Consider the following 16762-nt stretch of genomic DNA (forward strand, 5'->3'; position numbering starts at 1 on the left):
TCCTGGGATAGTATGTTGGAAGTACTTGCTTGAGTAGATGACTAAGTCCATTTCCCTAGGGGACTTTAGAGCTTTTGAGCCTCTTTTATGAGGAAAAGGAGAGACATTTAATTCATGATCTTTGCCTTGGAAACTTTCTGACTGGGAAATGAGAACAAGTTTTTTGTAGAGCTTGGTTCTTAACCTTTTTCTGTTTTTTGGACTCCTTCGATAGCACTCTATGCACTCCTGAAAATAATGCTTTTAAATGCATAAAATAAAGTATGATAGTTATAAAGGAAATACCATTATCAAAATATTTTTAAAAAAAGGTTGTAGACCCCAGGTACAATGGTGGATACTTAGGTCTAGACGTGGTATGCCTTTTCATGGGATTTTTCTTTGGTCCTGTGGTAGGAGAACATTGAATGTCCATATAATCTATGGTTTTGCTTCTCCAGTTGTACTTGTGATAGCTATTAGGTGTCTAGTAGAAATATATTCATGGAATTATTTTTTACTTTTTGAGGTATTCTATTTAAGCATCCTCTTTAAGGCAGTAGATGGTTCAGTGAATAGAGCACTGGGCCTGGAGATAGCAAGACCTAAGTCCAAATACAGCCTCAGACACTTAACTAGTTGTGTGATCCTGGGCAAATCATTGTAACCTCTTTTTGCTGTGTCCACAAGGTCATGAAGAGTTAGACAGGACTTAGCAACAATTTAAACAACATGCTTATTGGATTCTTATGGTGCTATGGAGAAATTGCACTGAGATGTTGGCTTAATTGTGACGAGGGTTCTGGATTCTTAATTCAGCCATACTTTAACTGTGGATAATTATTCCACCTTTTCTCTCCATTCATTAAAGAGATATTAATTAACCCAGCTCCAAACCTACTTCTAAAGATTATTATATGGGTTAATAAACTAATAATAACAAACATTAAGGCTTTGGTACCTTTTAATAATATTTTCATAAGATTTAAAATGTTTAAATATGAGTTCTTTTGCCTATTCTGAAAGTTGTTTCAAGGGTTTTTATGTGGATATTAGATAGGTCAAGATGGGCAGGTAGGTGGTGCAATGGATAGAATGCCAGACCTGAAGTCAGGAAATCTCCTTTATGTGAGTTCAAACCTAGCCTCTCAGACATTGACTAACTGTGTAACCCTGGGCAAGTCACTTAACCCTGTTTGCCTTAGTTTCCTTATCTGTAAAATGAGCTAGAGATGGCAAATCACTCCAGAATCTTTGCCAAGAAAACCCAAATGGGATCACGAAGAGTTGAATGTGTCAGAAACAATTCAACAACAGATGGCTCATAGTGATTCTGTGTTTTCCCTAGATTGGTTATAGTTGAGAATGTACATTTGGAGCTGATATTGTAATCCTCATTTTACTATTGTGAATGAATATGAAACAAAGTTAATATCATAGGGAATTGGACTTTAGATTTCGTTGGTGTGGGAAATGCTTCCTTTCCCAGTGCAGTTTGGCCTTTACAATCTTATATTTGTTTAGAGGGTAAGTGGTACAGTGACTTCCCCCAGGTCACACATCCTCTATATATCAGAATTGAGATTAGATGTAGGTTGTCTTGGACTTAGGACTGTCTTTCTACTACTATGCCTTATTGACTCTAATGACACAATCAGGTAACATAAGGGACTAATAAAGTCATGGGTAGAGTACATATTTATTAAACTTTTAGTATACTTTAGAAATACTTTTACCTGACTTTTTTTTTTTTAATTCGTTGGATGCTTTTTTCCCTCCAAGCAGATGTAGTTGTATAGGAGGCAATGGCTGTCTCCCCTGTACTGTCATCCATTCAGTGTTTATTAAAATATCTGCTTTGTTACTCTGTATTGTGCTAGGCATTGGGGGAATTACTTTGATGAATTCCTGGTCTTGGGGGTATTGGGTATTCCCTATCTCAGTCATTCAATAAGCATTTGTTAAGTGCCTCATGTGTGCTGGACCAGGGGTGGGGAACCTTCAGCCTCAAGGCCACTTGTAGTCCTCAAGTGCAGCCCTTTGACTAAATCCAAACTTCACAGAAAAAAATTCTCTTTTTTAAAGGATTTGTTCTGTAAAACTTGGACACAGTCAAAGGCCACACCTGAGGACCTAGAAGATCACATGTGGTCTTGAGGCTGTAGGTTCCCCACCCTTGTGCTAGGTACAGGGGGTGCAAAGACAAAAAGGGAAAACAGCTTCTGTCATCTAGCACATTTTTGGGGGGGGATAAAACACATAAATGTATCAGTAATATATTGATTAAAAACAAGGTAATGGAGGGGGTTAGCTTCTGAGGAAATCCGGAAAAGGCTTCTTGAGGGAGGTGGTGCTTTGCTTGAGCTGAGATTTGAAGAGAATCATAGATATTAAGGGGCAGAGTGTGAGCAGGCAGCACATTCTAGGTATGAGGGTAGCTAATGAAAGGCATGGAGAGTAGAAATGCAGTGCTGTGTATGAGGGAACGACAAGAAGGTCAGACTAAAGTCTGGGAATGGGAATCTTGGATAACTGGGTTGGAAAGGCAGGTTGGGGCATGGTTGTGAAGAGATTCAAAAGGGGAACAGAAATTCATATTGAATTTAAAAGCAATAGAAAGCCTATCATGCTTGCTGATTAGGGGAGTGACATGATCAGACCTGTGCTTTAGGAAAGTTGTTTTGGCTTTTGTGTGGAGGCTGGATTGAAGAGTTAAGGAAGGGGTATCAATTGGGAGGATTAGGATATTGCATTAGTCCAACCAAAAAGTGATTGAGGGCCTAAACTAGAAAGTGTGGTGATGTGTGAATAGGAAGATTTGAGAGATATTGATAGAATTGATTAAGATTTAGAAAATGTATTGTGGGGCGAAGGAGAGTTAAGAGTAGAGGATATGTATTTGAGATTGTGAACCTGAATGATGGAAAGTAAGGTGGTGAAATAGACAGGGTTTGGGGAGAAAGATAACAGCACCATATGTGGAATTGGAAATGCCTTTGAGGCATCGAGTTTGAATTGTTCAGTAGGTGATAGAGGACTGGAACTCAAGAGAATGACTTGGATTGGATATATAGATCTCTGAGAATCATCAGAGAGGTGATAATTAAATCAAGAAGAGCTGATGAAATCACCAAAAAGAGAAAAAGGCCTAGGGTGCAGCTTGTATGGGGACACCCATAATTAGAGGGTTTAGATAATCCATGCTTTGTTAGGCTGTGCCCTTCTTGACTCTTTATATACATTCAATCATTCCTAGAGGATTTACCTGCTCAAGGCATTGTAGATCTTCCTCTGGTTCTTTTAATATTTTGTATGTACTAGTATAGTAGTAAAGAGTTCTCATTCCTTCCTTTTAGTTGTGTGACTGGCTTACTTTCCTTTCAAATTATATTTGTCTATTATGCCTTTTGAGTGACTTTTTCTATCCAAGTTAATTTCAGTAATATCCTGTACAGTTATCCCTTCCACTTTGCAACTTTCCCCATTGCAGTTTTGATGTCACAGGTCAGCATGAGACAGTAAGTGAGAATTTTTTGGGAGTTTTGTGGAAGCTGCAGACACATGAAGGCCACCAGATACAAAAAGTTTAGAAACTCAGAAATACATAAAAATACATATATTATTATATAATATCAACCTAAATTTTACAATGAGGTTCTTTAAACACCCCATAAAAGAAAAAAAAATTCAGACTTCTTTTCTGGTGTGAATAAAGAGTCAAAACAATTTACACGAATTTTCCAGATACCTCTAACGTCCAAGATGTAGAAGGGATAATTTATTTATGGTATTTACATTATCCCATTTGATTCTTTTACAACAGTCTTGGGAGGTAGATACTATTATTGTTTCCATTTTACAGATGAGATATTGGAGGTGAAAGAGTTTAAAGGAACAGCCCAGTGTCTGAGGGGAAATTTGGATTCTAGTCTTCCTGACTCCAAGTCCAATACCCCTACTTTAGCCTCTGTGGCTTAACTCCCCTCCCTCCCCAAAATGTTCAGGAAAGAGATACAAAGAATGTGCTATGATTTCAGGATCGCTGCTGTTTGGGGAATCAGCAAGAAGTTACCATTTGAGTTGGTTCTGAAAAATTGAGTACAATGTAACTAATGAAGGGTGGGGGTTGGGAGATTTGGGTGGTTCTAGGTGTAGGAAGAAGCAGGAAGATAGATCTTGAGGGCTGACAGACACATATTCAATTTGACTAGGTTATAGAGTAAATAATGGGAGAAGGTGCTGGGAAGGTGACTTGGAACCAGTAATGGAGGACTTTGCCTTGTTAGTTACTAAGTAATTTGGTTGGTAGAATAACTGGAAGATTTCTCAAAAATGGAATGATGTGAACAGAGTTGTACCTTAGGGATATTAATTTGGCTAAGTTTAGGCTCATTTGTAGTGATAGTACAATAAATGCATAAAAGTCTCTTAGAAAGAACTTAACTTTTTTCATAGTTTTTCCTTTGACTTTTGATATCTTAACGAAAAGTTAGAAAAAATATTTTCAGATTGAAATGACTTCCATGTGTTAGCAACTGCAGTGACAGTATTGGTACTTTTTGTTGCCCTTAATTTTCTGAAATGCTGCTTTTGATGTTTTCCAGTTTGGTTTTGAGTGATTGGTACTGGATTTTAAGCCACTGATAAAAGTAGTTTATATTAGTTTTGTTTGCCATGAATGTCCTAGCCTATGAAGTTTAAAGGAACTCTGACTTGAGGCTATGTACTGCCAATTATGTATATTGTTTTCACGGTGAGGCGGGAAGAATCTGTCTTGACATAGATAAATGGAGATTGTCAGTTCAGTTTTTCTTGCTTGTTCAAAGTAAACTACTCTTGTGTTGTTTGTATCCTACATTCAACCTACAGGGACTCTAATTTGTATCAGTTATTGGTGTAGTTTGGCAATGGCCACAACTTCCCTCAGGTATTGGTCTGAGAGAGTCAGTTTATCTTTTCCTTTAATTTTAAAGAAGGTGACTAAAGGAAATTTTGAACCATGTTGAATTTTTAATATTTCCAACCCACAGGCAATGGAGATGAATTGTAGGGGCTGCTGCTGAGAATTTTACAGTTATGACCTGAAAGTGGTAGCATATGGGATATCTTCCAGGGGACAGAATTTGGCTAGTGATGTGTCAGGAGCCAGAGATAAGAAATGAACAAACCTACAAAATGTAGAATAGACTGAAGGAATGCCTTCCATCCAACACATCATGTGGATCCTCTGTAGAGTCACTATGGAACAACTTGCTAAAGAGAACTGAATTTAGTGTCAGGACAGAAATGTGTACTGCCTAAAGTAACATTTTCAAGTCTCCTTTTGAGCCTTTGTTAAGGTTTTCTATACAACCGTTGCCACTTTATTTACCTCTGTGACCTTGGGCAAATGACTTCATCTCTCTGGGTATCAGTTTCTTCCTCATTAAAATGGGGGAGTTGGTTGGAGTAGATGATTTACAATGTAATGGATAGAACACTCCCAAGTATAACACTGGATTTTTACCATAGGTGAGTGTGTCTGTCTCTGTATCTAGTCTTATACACATCTTGTTTGTACATAGTTGATTTAATATTTTCTCTCCTTGATAGCAGAGACTCTTTTGCCTTTCTTTCTAATCCCAGCACTTACTACGGTGCCTGGTACGTGGTTGATACTTAATAAATGCTTTTTGACTGACTGGTGGGCAAATTAATCTCTCTGAGCTTCAGTTTCTTCATCTGTAAAATGGCAATTATACCTTAGTACCTACCTGTCTTAAGGCAAGTGAGATAATGTATTAAATTCCCTTGCAAACTTCAAAGTACTAATTAAGAATCAGTGAACACAATCAAGCATTGGATGTTTCAAGATTGTAATTTGCATCAGTTAAAAGAATGTATATGTTGGTGAGATAACAGATCCATTGAATTTTTTTATATAGTTTGTGTTTAGAAAAGTAGGGAAGTAAACTCAATTAAATTCTGGAATAACTAACGCAGAAAAAAAGTAAAAGAACATTTCTGTTTTTTATTTATTTGTAATTACCACTTGAGCAATGCTAATAACTACCTTGTAACCCAAAGTCTTGTTACCCAGGCATAAATTTGTGTGCTTACTTAGAGTAAAATTTTATAAACCTTTATGTAGGACTTTCATAACAAGCATGCCACAACAGTACTATGGTAACGTTGAAATCCCCTTATTTATAGCTTTATTAATTATTATTTATATATTTATAACCCTTTCATTTAACTAAATTATAATTTGCTACAGATATGGAAGGCCAGAGTGTGATCTTTGTTGTTGTTGTTGTTAGAAATTGGTAGAGCTTTCATCTATTTTTTCCCTCTCCAGATTAGTGATTTCATTGCTTTAGCATGGGAGGAGGGGGAGTTCTGTGAAGTTTGAATTCAGTTAAAGGGCCACACTTGAGGATCTAGGTTCCTAGGTTTCATAGGTTCCTCACCTCTGGTTTAGTAGAATCTTCCTCTGTCAGTTGAGGGTCATCTTCTGCTATACAATTTAACCATTTTGAGAATTGCCTTAGGGTAGTGTGAGATTTGTGTAATGTCTCACTGCACGAATCCCTGGCAGGACTTGAACTGAGATTTCCCCTGACTGTCAAGGCCTTATTCATTACCCTGTGATATTTCTCTCATTTTAATCTCTAAACTAGGTAATTGGTTGCAGTAGTTATTCGCTTTTGAGAGTCTATTATAAAAAAAATTATACATCTGCAGTGAAGGACAAAAGAAGTTGTTCAGTTTTGAATCTAGAATTTTTTTTCCTCCTCCTGGTTCGTGAGCATCAGATGCGTCTATACTATACCAATAAATAAGTTTTTGGACTTATTTAACAGCCTTTCACTTTTAGTAACTTAAAGGAATTAGTTTAGGAGCTGGGAATGTAAGCTTAATTGTGTTTTAGGTTATGAGTAGTATTAGTCTTGTAAGTAGTTCTAGTATAGAAAAAAAATTTTGATTGTCAAGTTAAGAATAGATTTTGAAGGCTTCCCCAAATTTTAATTTCACTTGCTTAATATTTGCATTCATATGCTCTAAAGTTCATACTGACCCATGAGTATAGGGGCCGCTAAGTGGCACAATGGATAAAGTGTGGGGCCTGGAGTGAGGAAGACCTGAGTTCAAATTTGGCCTCAGACATTTACTAAAAGTGTGATCTTGGGCAAGTCATTAACCTCTGTTTGCCTCAGATTCCTCATGTAAAATGTGGATAATATAGCACTGCCTCTCAGGGTTGTTGTGAGGATTACAGTCAAATGAGATAGTAATTGTAAAGCATGTGGTAAGTGCTATATGGTGCTATATGAGTATCATCATCATCACCATCGTTATTGCTTGACTTTGAAATAATCCAGCCCTTTTTTAAGGAAGTTCATTCCTTTTCATTTACTACTTCCCTTTTGAGTGATACATGCCTCATTTAGCAAACATTTAACAAACTGGGTTACAACAAATGGATAATTATAATCCACAGTATTATATGATATTCACATTAGAGAATTATAAAGCAAGGTATATTGTGAGGCCCCACAGAAGCTGATTGTGTACTAAAGGTAACACAAAAACTTCAGGGATACTTTAGCAGTCTAGCAGGAATTCAAGGGATGAAGAAATAGGTGGAAGGACATTTGAGTCAGAGGCATGGAGGACGGATGGCACATGACAATTTTTCTTAAATTTCAGGAGAGCAATTTTGGAATTACAGCCTAATGAGGTGGAACTATCTTTTCTACTTGGAAAGGTCTAAATAGCTTTGTAGATAAAGGGAAGAAGCCATTGGAAAGGAGATGTGGAAGATGCAAGACAGATGAGCCAGAGCAAGGTCCTGGAGAATGTTGTGGATAATGAAGTCAGCTAGGCTTTGGGACTGTTGTTTTCCTCAGTAAAGCTCAGTAGTTCTGGATGTGTTCCATTTTATCCAATCTACAAATATTGGGTGGAGACATGAAGAATAAAGACAAAATAAATACAAGGTAGCAATTGGAGAGGATCAAGAAAGTTTTCCCATGAAAGCATATGCTTGAATTAAGTGAGAGAGTCAGTGAAGAAGGGGAGCATTCCAGGCATGGGGGAAGTGTCCAGAGTGCTGAGATAGGAACTCAATGTCTCTGAATCAAGAGTATGGGGAGGAGGGGAGAGTAGAGAGGTATAAGAAGACTGGAAATCTGGGGATTATTGAAGGACTTCTAATGTCAAACAATTCAAGAGAGAAGTTAGGGCTGGGTAGATTGATTTGAGAATGATCAGCATAGAAATGAGTGAGTCCATGGGAGCTGATGAGACAATCCAAGTGAAAATAGCATAGAGGGAGAAAGGAAAAATGTCCAGGACAGAGATTTTGAAGACCCTCAAGGTGTGACCTGGATGAAGATCAAACAAAGGAAACTGAGAGGGAACAGCCAGGTAGAAAGAGAACTAGGGGAGAATAGTGATTTGAAAATCTTAGAGGGAAGAGACTATCAAGCAGAAAGGCATATCTGATAAGTGTCAGAGACTGCGGAGAGGTCAAGAAGTATGAAGATTAAGAAAAGGCCGTTAGATATAACAATTACAAGACTGTTGGTAACTTTGGAGAAAGCAATTTGGGGTCAGAGATCAGACTGTAGAGTTAAGAATAGACTAAGTGGAGGTACTTACCGTAGCCTTCTCCAGGAGGTTAGCCACAAAACGGGATGAAAGAATGAAATGAGGGTTATAAGCCTGGAAGGAAAGGTTAGGACCACATTGCAAAGAGTTGTTAAATGCAGAGGAATTTGCATTTGAACCTAGAGGCAATAGATAGGTAGTCACTGAAATTTATTGAACAGGAAAATGACCTGCTTTTTAGGAAAATCACTTTGACAACTTTTTTTTTAAGAGTTCTCTCTTTAAAATTATTTATTTTTAATTTTCAGCTTTCAGTTTTATAAGATTTTAAGTTCTAATTTTTGCCTCTCAAGATGGCCTGCAATCTGATCTAGGTTGTACATGTGCAATCATATTAAACATTTTCACATTGATCATGTTGTGAAAGAAGAATCAGAATAAAAGGGAAAAAAAACACAAGAAGGAAAAAACAAAAACAAAAGAAAATAGTATGCTTCAATCTGCATTCAGATGCCATAGTTCCTTCTTTCTCTGGATGTGGATAGCATTTTCCATCCTGAGTCTTTTGGAATTGTCTTAGATCCTTGCATTGCTGAGAAAATATCAGTCTGTCAAAGTTGGTCATTGCAAAAATGTTACTGTTACTATGTAGAACATTCTCCTGGTCTGCTCACTTCATTCTGCATGAGTTCGTGTAAGTCTTTCCAGGTTTTTCTGAAGTCCACCTGCTCATCATTTCTTATGGAACAATAGTATTCCATTACCGTCATATTCTGAAACTTGTTCAGCCATTCCCCAATTCATGGGCATCCCTTCAATTTCCAATTCTTTGACACCTCAAAAAGAGATGCTGTAAATTTTTTTGTACATGTGGGTCCTTTTCCCTTTTTTATGATCTCTTTGGGATACAGACTTAGAAGTGGGTTTTGCTGCTCAAAGGGTATACATAATTTTATAGCCCTTTGGGCTATAAAAGTGCTCTCCAGAATGGTTGAGTCAGTTCACAATTCCACCAACAATGCAGTAGTGTTCCAGTTTTCCCACATCTTCAACATTTATCATTTTCCTGTTTTGTCATGGTATATACAGGGGTGGGAGGTGGGGGTGCGTGTGTGTGTAAAATCCTTTCAACAACTCGTGAAAGGAGTTGCTATTATTATCCTTCCTAGTTTTACAAATAAATAAACTGAGGCAGACAGATTAAGAGGTATGAACTAGGTCGCAAAGACTTGAGTTTCTCAGGTCTTCTTCAAGACCAGAACTCTGTCCACCATGCCAACATTTGTAAGTATGAGCCCCAAAGACATGAAAGGAAGAAGGAAAGGCCTCATGTACAAAACATATAGTAATAAGTAGCACATTTTGCTCTAACAAAAAACTGGAAATGAAGTGAGCAGCCTAATGGCCAAATTGAAAAAGACTTAACAAATTATGGCATTTGAATGTAATGGAATATTATTGTCCATAAGAAATGACAAAAGGGACAGTTTCAGAGAAGCTTGGAAAAATTGATATGAAGTGAAATGAGCAGGACCAGGAGAATATGGAATGTATAATACTATTCTCATAAATTTAACTCAGTCCTCTGAGACACTGGCTGTAAAAATTGTTTCCCAGCTTTTGGTTTCCCTTTTAATCTTGGTTGCATTGACTTTGTGCAAAAACCTTTTTAATTTAGTAATCAAAATTATCCATTTTGCATTTCATATTGTTCTGTCTTTGGTCATAAATTTTTCGGTTCTCCATAGATCTGACAGGTAAATTATTACTTGCTCCCCAATTAAATACCAAATTAGAAATTCTGAAAATCAAAGGAGAGATTAATAAAATTGAAATTAAGAAAACTATTGAAACTAATAAAACTTCAGAGCTGATTTTGTGGGAAAAAAAACAATAAAATAGATAAACCTTTGGTTAATTGGATTAGAAAAAAAGAAAACCAAATTACTAGTGTATCAAAAATGAAAAAGATGAATTCACCACCAATAAGGAGGAAATTGAAACAATAATTAGGAGCTATTTTGCCCAGCTGTATGCCAATAAATCCGACAACCTAAGTGAAATGGATGAATTTTTTTTTCTTTTTTACACATTCACCATAGTCATGTTGCATAGAAGAATTAAAGTGAATGAGCAAAATCACATAACAAACCATAACGTAATACTAAAGAAAATGATCTGCTATATTCTGCAATTGAATTCCATAGTTCTTTCTCTGAATGTGGAAGACATTTTGCCTTAAAAGACCATTTGGAATTTTTTAAGTCCTTGCATTGCAATAAAGTTCTAAGTCTACCAGAAAAAATCCTCGCACACTGTGGTTGTTGCTCCTTTCGCTCAGCATCAGATTATATAAGTCTTTCCAGGCTTCTCTGAAGTCTTCCTGTTCATCATTTATTGTAGCACAATAATATTCCATTACATTCACATACCATAATTTATTCAGCCATTCCAATTGATGGGCATCCCCTTGATTTCCAGTTTTTGGCCACCACAAAGAGTACTGCTATGAATATTTTTGTACATGTGGGACCCTTTCCCATTTTTATGATCTCTTGGGGATACAATCCTAGAAGCAGTATTGCTGGATCAAAGAGTATGCACATTTTTGTAGTCCTTGGGCATAGTTCCAAATTGCTCTCCAGAATGGTTGGATCAGCTCACAGCTCCACCAACAATGAATTAGTATTCCAACTCTTCCACATTTTCTCCAACATTTATTATCTAACTGTCCTGTCATGTTAGCCAGTCTGATAGGTGTGATGTGGTACCTCAGAGTTGTTTGGATTTGCCTCTCTCTGAACAATAGTGATTTAGAGCATTTTTTCATATGATTATAGATATCTTTAATTTCTTCCTCTGAAAACTGCCTCTGTTCATATCCTTTGACCATTTATCAATTGGGGAATGACTTGTATTCTTGTACATTTGACTCGGTTCTCTATATATTTTAGAAATGAAGCCTTTGTCACAGACACTTATTGTAAAAATTCTTTCCCAGTTGTCTGCTTTCCTCCTAATGTTGGCTGCATTGTCTTTGGTTGTGCAAAAACTTTTCAGTTCAATGTAATCAAAATTAGAAATGGGTGAATGTTAATCTGTTTACAAAAATATAATTGCCCAGATTAACAGAAGAGAAAATAAAATACTCAGATTACCCCATTTCAGAGAAAGAAATTCAACAAGCAAGCCATCAGTGAATTCCATAAGAAAAAAATCTCCAGGGCCAGATGGATTTGCTGGTAAATTCTACCAAACATTTAAATAATAATTAATTCCAATACTGTGTAAACTATTTGAAAAATAGGTGGAGTCCTGCCAAATTCTTTTTATTATATAGATATGATGCTGATATTAAACCTGGAAGAGCCAAAATAGAGAAAGAAAATTATAGACCAATTTCTCTAATGAATATACATGCAAAAGTTTTAGAGTATTAGCAAAGAGATTACAGCAACTTATCTTGAGGATAATACACTATAACCAGGTAGGATTTATACCAAGAATGCATGGCTGGTTCAGTATTAGAAAAACTACCAACAGAATTGACCATATCAATAACAAAATTAATAGAAATCATATTATGATCTCAATAGATAACAGATAACTCTTTTTTTTGACAAGATACAGCAACCATTCCTTTAAAAACACTGGAGAGCATAGGAATAAATGGAGTTTTCCTTAAAATGATAAGTAGCATCTGTCTAAAACCATTTTCAAGTATTTTAGGTAATGGGCATAAACTAGAAGCATTTCCAATAAAATCGAGAGGAAACAATGTCCATTATCACCACTCTTATTTAATATGGTACTAGGAATGTTAGCTTTAGCAGTAAGAGAAGAAAAGCATTTGAAGGAATAAGAGTAGGCAGTGAAGAAACAAAGCTGTCATTCTTTGCAGATGATATAGAGAATACTAGAAAATGAACTAAATTGCTGCTTGAAATAATTAACAGCTTTAACAAAGTTGCAGAATATAAGGATATAAAATAAACCCACAGAAATCATCCACATTTCTATATATTGCTAACAAAGGTCAGCAAGAAGAGATAGAGAAATTCCATTTGGAGTTACTGTAGACAATATAAAATATTTGGGAGTCTGCCTGCCAAGAACAAATCCAGGAACTATATGAACACATTTACAAAAAACACTTTTCACATAAATAAAGTCATATCTAAATAATTGGAAAAATATGAGTTGCTCATGGGTAGGTCAAGCTATTATAATAAAAATGACAGTTCTACAAAAGGTCCAGAATATCAAGGGAATTAATGAAAAGACATTCTAGGAAAGGTGGTCTACCCATGCGAGATCTTAAATTGTATTATAAATCAGCAGTCATCAAAACCACTTGGTATACTAGCTAAGAAATAGAGGAGTAGATCTTGCACAACTAGAAGACACAGTAGTCAGTGATTATAGCAGTCTAGTGTTGATAAGTCCAAGAACATCATCTTCTGGGATAAGAATTCACTGTTTGACAAAAACTGCTGGAAAAACTGAAAAATAGTGCAGCAAAAACTGGACGTAGACCAATGTCTGACATCGTACACCAGAATAAAGTCCAGATGGGTACACAACCTAGATGTAAAGGCTGATAATATAAACAAATTAGAGGAGCCAGGAATAGTCTGTCAGATTTATGGAGAATGGAGGAATTTGTGACCAAATGAGATAGAAAACATTATGAAATGCAAAATGGATAATTTTGATTACATTAAATTGAAAAGGTTTTGCAGACAGAAAGCCAATGCAACCAAGATTAGGAAGGAAGTGGAAAACTGGGAAAGAAATTTTGCAACTAGTGTCTGTGTTAAAGGCCTCATTTCTAAAATATATAGAGAACTGAGTCAAATTTACAAGAATATATGTCATTCTCCAGTTGATGAATGGTCAAAGTATATGAACAGGCAACTAAAGCTATCTGTAGTCATACGAAAAAAATGCTCAAAATCTTTATTGATTAGAGAGATGTAAATCAAAACAACTCTGAGGTACCACATCACACCTATCAGATTGGCCAACATGACAAAATAGGAAAATGATAAATGCTAGAGAAGATGTGGGAGAGTTGGAACACTAATTCGTTGTTAGTGGAGCTGTGAGCTGATCCAACCATTCTGGAGAGCAGTTTGGAACTATGCCCAAAGGGCTAGAAAAACGTGCATACTCTTTGACCCAGTAATACCAATTCTAGGTCTGTATTCCAAAGAGATCATAAAAATTGGGAAAGTATTCACATGTACAAAAATATTTATAGTAACTCTTTTTGTGGTGGCCCAGAACTGGAAATTTAAGGGATGCCCATCAGTTAGGGAATGGCTGAACAATTGTGGTATATGAATGTAAAGGAATGCTATTGTGTTATGAGAAATGTTGAACAGGTAGACTTCAGAAAAGCCTGGAAAGACTTAGAGGAACTGATCCTGAGTGAAGTGAGCAGAACCAGGTGAACATTATGCATAATAACAGTCATAATGTGTGAGGACTGATTTTGATAGACTTAGCCCTTTTTAGCAATGCAAGGACCTCAAACATTTTCAAAGGAATCATCATGTAAAATGCCATCCACATCCCGAGAAAGAACTGTGGAGTCAGAATGCAGGATGAAGCAGACTGTTTTCTCTCTTGTTATGTTTTATTTTGTTTCCTTATGGTTTCTCCCATTCCTTATAATTCTTCTATACAGCATGACTAATGTGAAAGTGTGTTTAATAGGAATGTATATTTAGAGCCCATATAAAATTGCATGCTGGCTTGGGGAGAACAAAATTTAAAACTTATGGAAATGAATGTTGAAAACTGAAAACAAATTAATAAATTTTGAGGGGAAATGATAGATCTACCTAAATTATTTTTCAGTGCCATACTAATCAAGCTACTAAAAATTATTTTATAGGACTAGGAAAAATAATAATAAAATTCTTCTGGAAGAAGAAAAGGTCCAGAATATCAAGGGAATTAATAAAAAGAAATGCAAGGAAAGGTGGCTTGGCCATAGCAGATCTAAAGCTGTTATAAAGCAGCAGTTATCAATACTACTTGTTACTGGCCAAGAAATTGAGCGATAGCTCAGTGAAATAGGTTAGGTATACAAACTGCAATAGTCAATGCCTCTAGTAATCTACTGCTTGATAAACCCAAAGATTCCACCTTCTGGGATAAGAACTCATTATTTGACAAAAGCTGCAGAAAACACTCTGGTAACCTTGCGTGGGGAGATATTTGAGGGAGTAAAGGAGATCAATTTTGAAACCATTGGAATTATCTAGGAGAGAGATAATGAGGGGCCTCAACTATGGTAGGTGGTGGCTGCTTGAATAGAGGGAAGGTTTCAGGTATAAGTGAAGTTGTTAAGGAGGAATCAACAAGATTGATCAATTGATTGGGTATGCAGAGTGAAATTGAAAATACCAAGATTTTGAACCTGAGAAACTGAAAGAATGTGGTTCTTTGGCAAGAGATAAAAACAATTTGGTAGAGGAGAACTATTGCATACTGTTTTATATCCATAGTCCTGTTCCCTAGTACTTCCCAGTCCTGTCCTCTCCCCTCACCCCCAAAAAGTAAATTTTCATCTCTTCTTTGGGGACAAACGGTCATTTGGCAACATTGAGTCAGTTTTCTGTGGTGATTATTTTTATTTATTTTTATTTACATGGTTGTAGTCCTATATATATAGTTATGTTTCTACTTTGCATCAGTTCATAGACTTTCTGTGCTTCTCTCTTATAATCATTGCTTTTTATAGTGTACAGTAGTAACTTTCCATTGCTCTCTATATACTCTGACTTGTTTACCTATTCCCCAATCTACTTTGTTTTCTGTTTTTTGCTATATCATGCTGCTTTGGACATTTTGATGTCTTGTGGGATCTTTTTATCTTTGACTTTCTAAGGTATATATATGCCTTGCAATGGGATATATAGGTTAAAGGGAGTGGAAATTTTAGTCATTTTTTCTTACTGTAATTCCAAACTTTACTTTATAGAAAGGTTATAATGTTTCACAGCTCCATGCACAGTGTATAATGTGCTTGTTTTTCTACAGTCTTTTAGCATTGACCATTTCATCTTTTGTCACCATTGTGTGTTGAGGCAACAAACTTTAGGCTTGTTTTGATTTTCATTTCTCTGATTGCTGCTTTGGAGTACTCTTTCATATGGTAATTAATAGCATTTCTTTGGAAAATTATCTAACAGGGTCAGATAAGTTCCTCTTTTGACCTGTTTGTTAGTCCCCATATATTTTGGATACCAGACTCTTCTCAGAGGTATTTTCAGAGATATTTATTGTAAAGATTTTTTTTCTTTTTAGCCAGCCACTTCCTGTCTTCTACTAGTCATTTTGATTCTGCTAATTCAAATACTTTTGAGTGTTATGTAATTGAGATTATCTTTTTTGTCTTTGGTTTTTGCCTCTATGCCCTGTTTAATTAAAAATCCTTTTTTTCCTCTTTCTGTTAAAGGTATCTAATTAGGTTCTCTTCAGATTCTTTTAGACTTAGTGTAATTGTTAATATTCAGAAGTCACTATCCATTTCAGGCTTATTGTGATAAATGGTGTAAAATGTTGATCTAAGCCTAATTTCTGCCAGACTGCCAGTTTTTCAGATAGTTCTCAATACTTCACTAAGTTAATACTGTTCTTGGATTTATACAATATTAGGTTATTGTTTACTGATACTTTAAAATTTGGAGCTGAAAAAAGTGATGCATAGGACAGCTTCTTTCTTTAGTCTTTCAATAATAATCAAATACCATTAAAAATAAAAAATGTATAGTTCTAAATCCTAGATGATGATCCATTTCAAAAAGTGGCAATATGATATGAAAAGAACGTTAGATTTGAAGTTAAATACTTGTTTGGATCCCAGCTCTGTCGTTTATTAGCTGTTATCTGAGCAAGTAACCAATTTCTGAATCAGAAAAGAGGTTGTCCTCTCTCAAAGATTTCTTTTCCCACTTTACTTCCCCCATTAAAAAGTGTGGGAAACATGCTCACTCTAAACAAAGAACAATATTCACTATGAAGTTAATCATTTTATTTTAGCCAATTATTCTACATTCTTAGAGAATGTGTCTCTCCCTATTAGAGAGGATGCTTATTCAGAAAAATGCTACCTTTTTTATGCTGTTCTCAATTCGAATTTCTCCCCTTGCTCTCCATTGGCTAGATGCAGCCTCCT

General features: G+C 35.9%; 1 protein-coding gene across 9 annotated transcripts in view; it reads left to right on the plus strand.

Moving 5' to 3' along the window:
* The window catches only part of KANSL1 (KAT8 regulatory NSL complex subunit 1), a 229203-nt gene that overhangs the window by 53259 nt on the left and 159182 nt on the right, over positions 1-16762 (plus strand). The gene's annotated exons all lie outside the window — the stretch shown is intronic.

The sequence above is a fragment of the Notamacropus eugenii genome, chromosome 2, assembly GCF_028372415.1.
Source record: "Notamacropus eugenii isolate mMacEug1 chromosome 2, mMacEug1.pri_v2, whole genome shotgun sequence".
NCBI classification, from domain to species: domain Eukaryota; kingdom Metazoa; phylum Chordata; class Mammalia; order Diprotodontia; family Macropodidae; genus Notamacropus; species Notamacropus eugenii.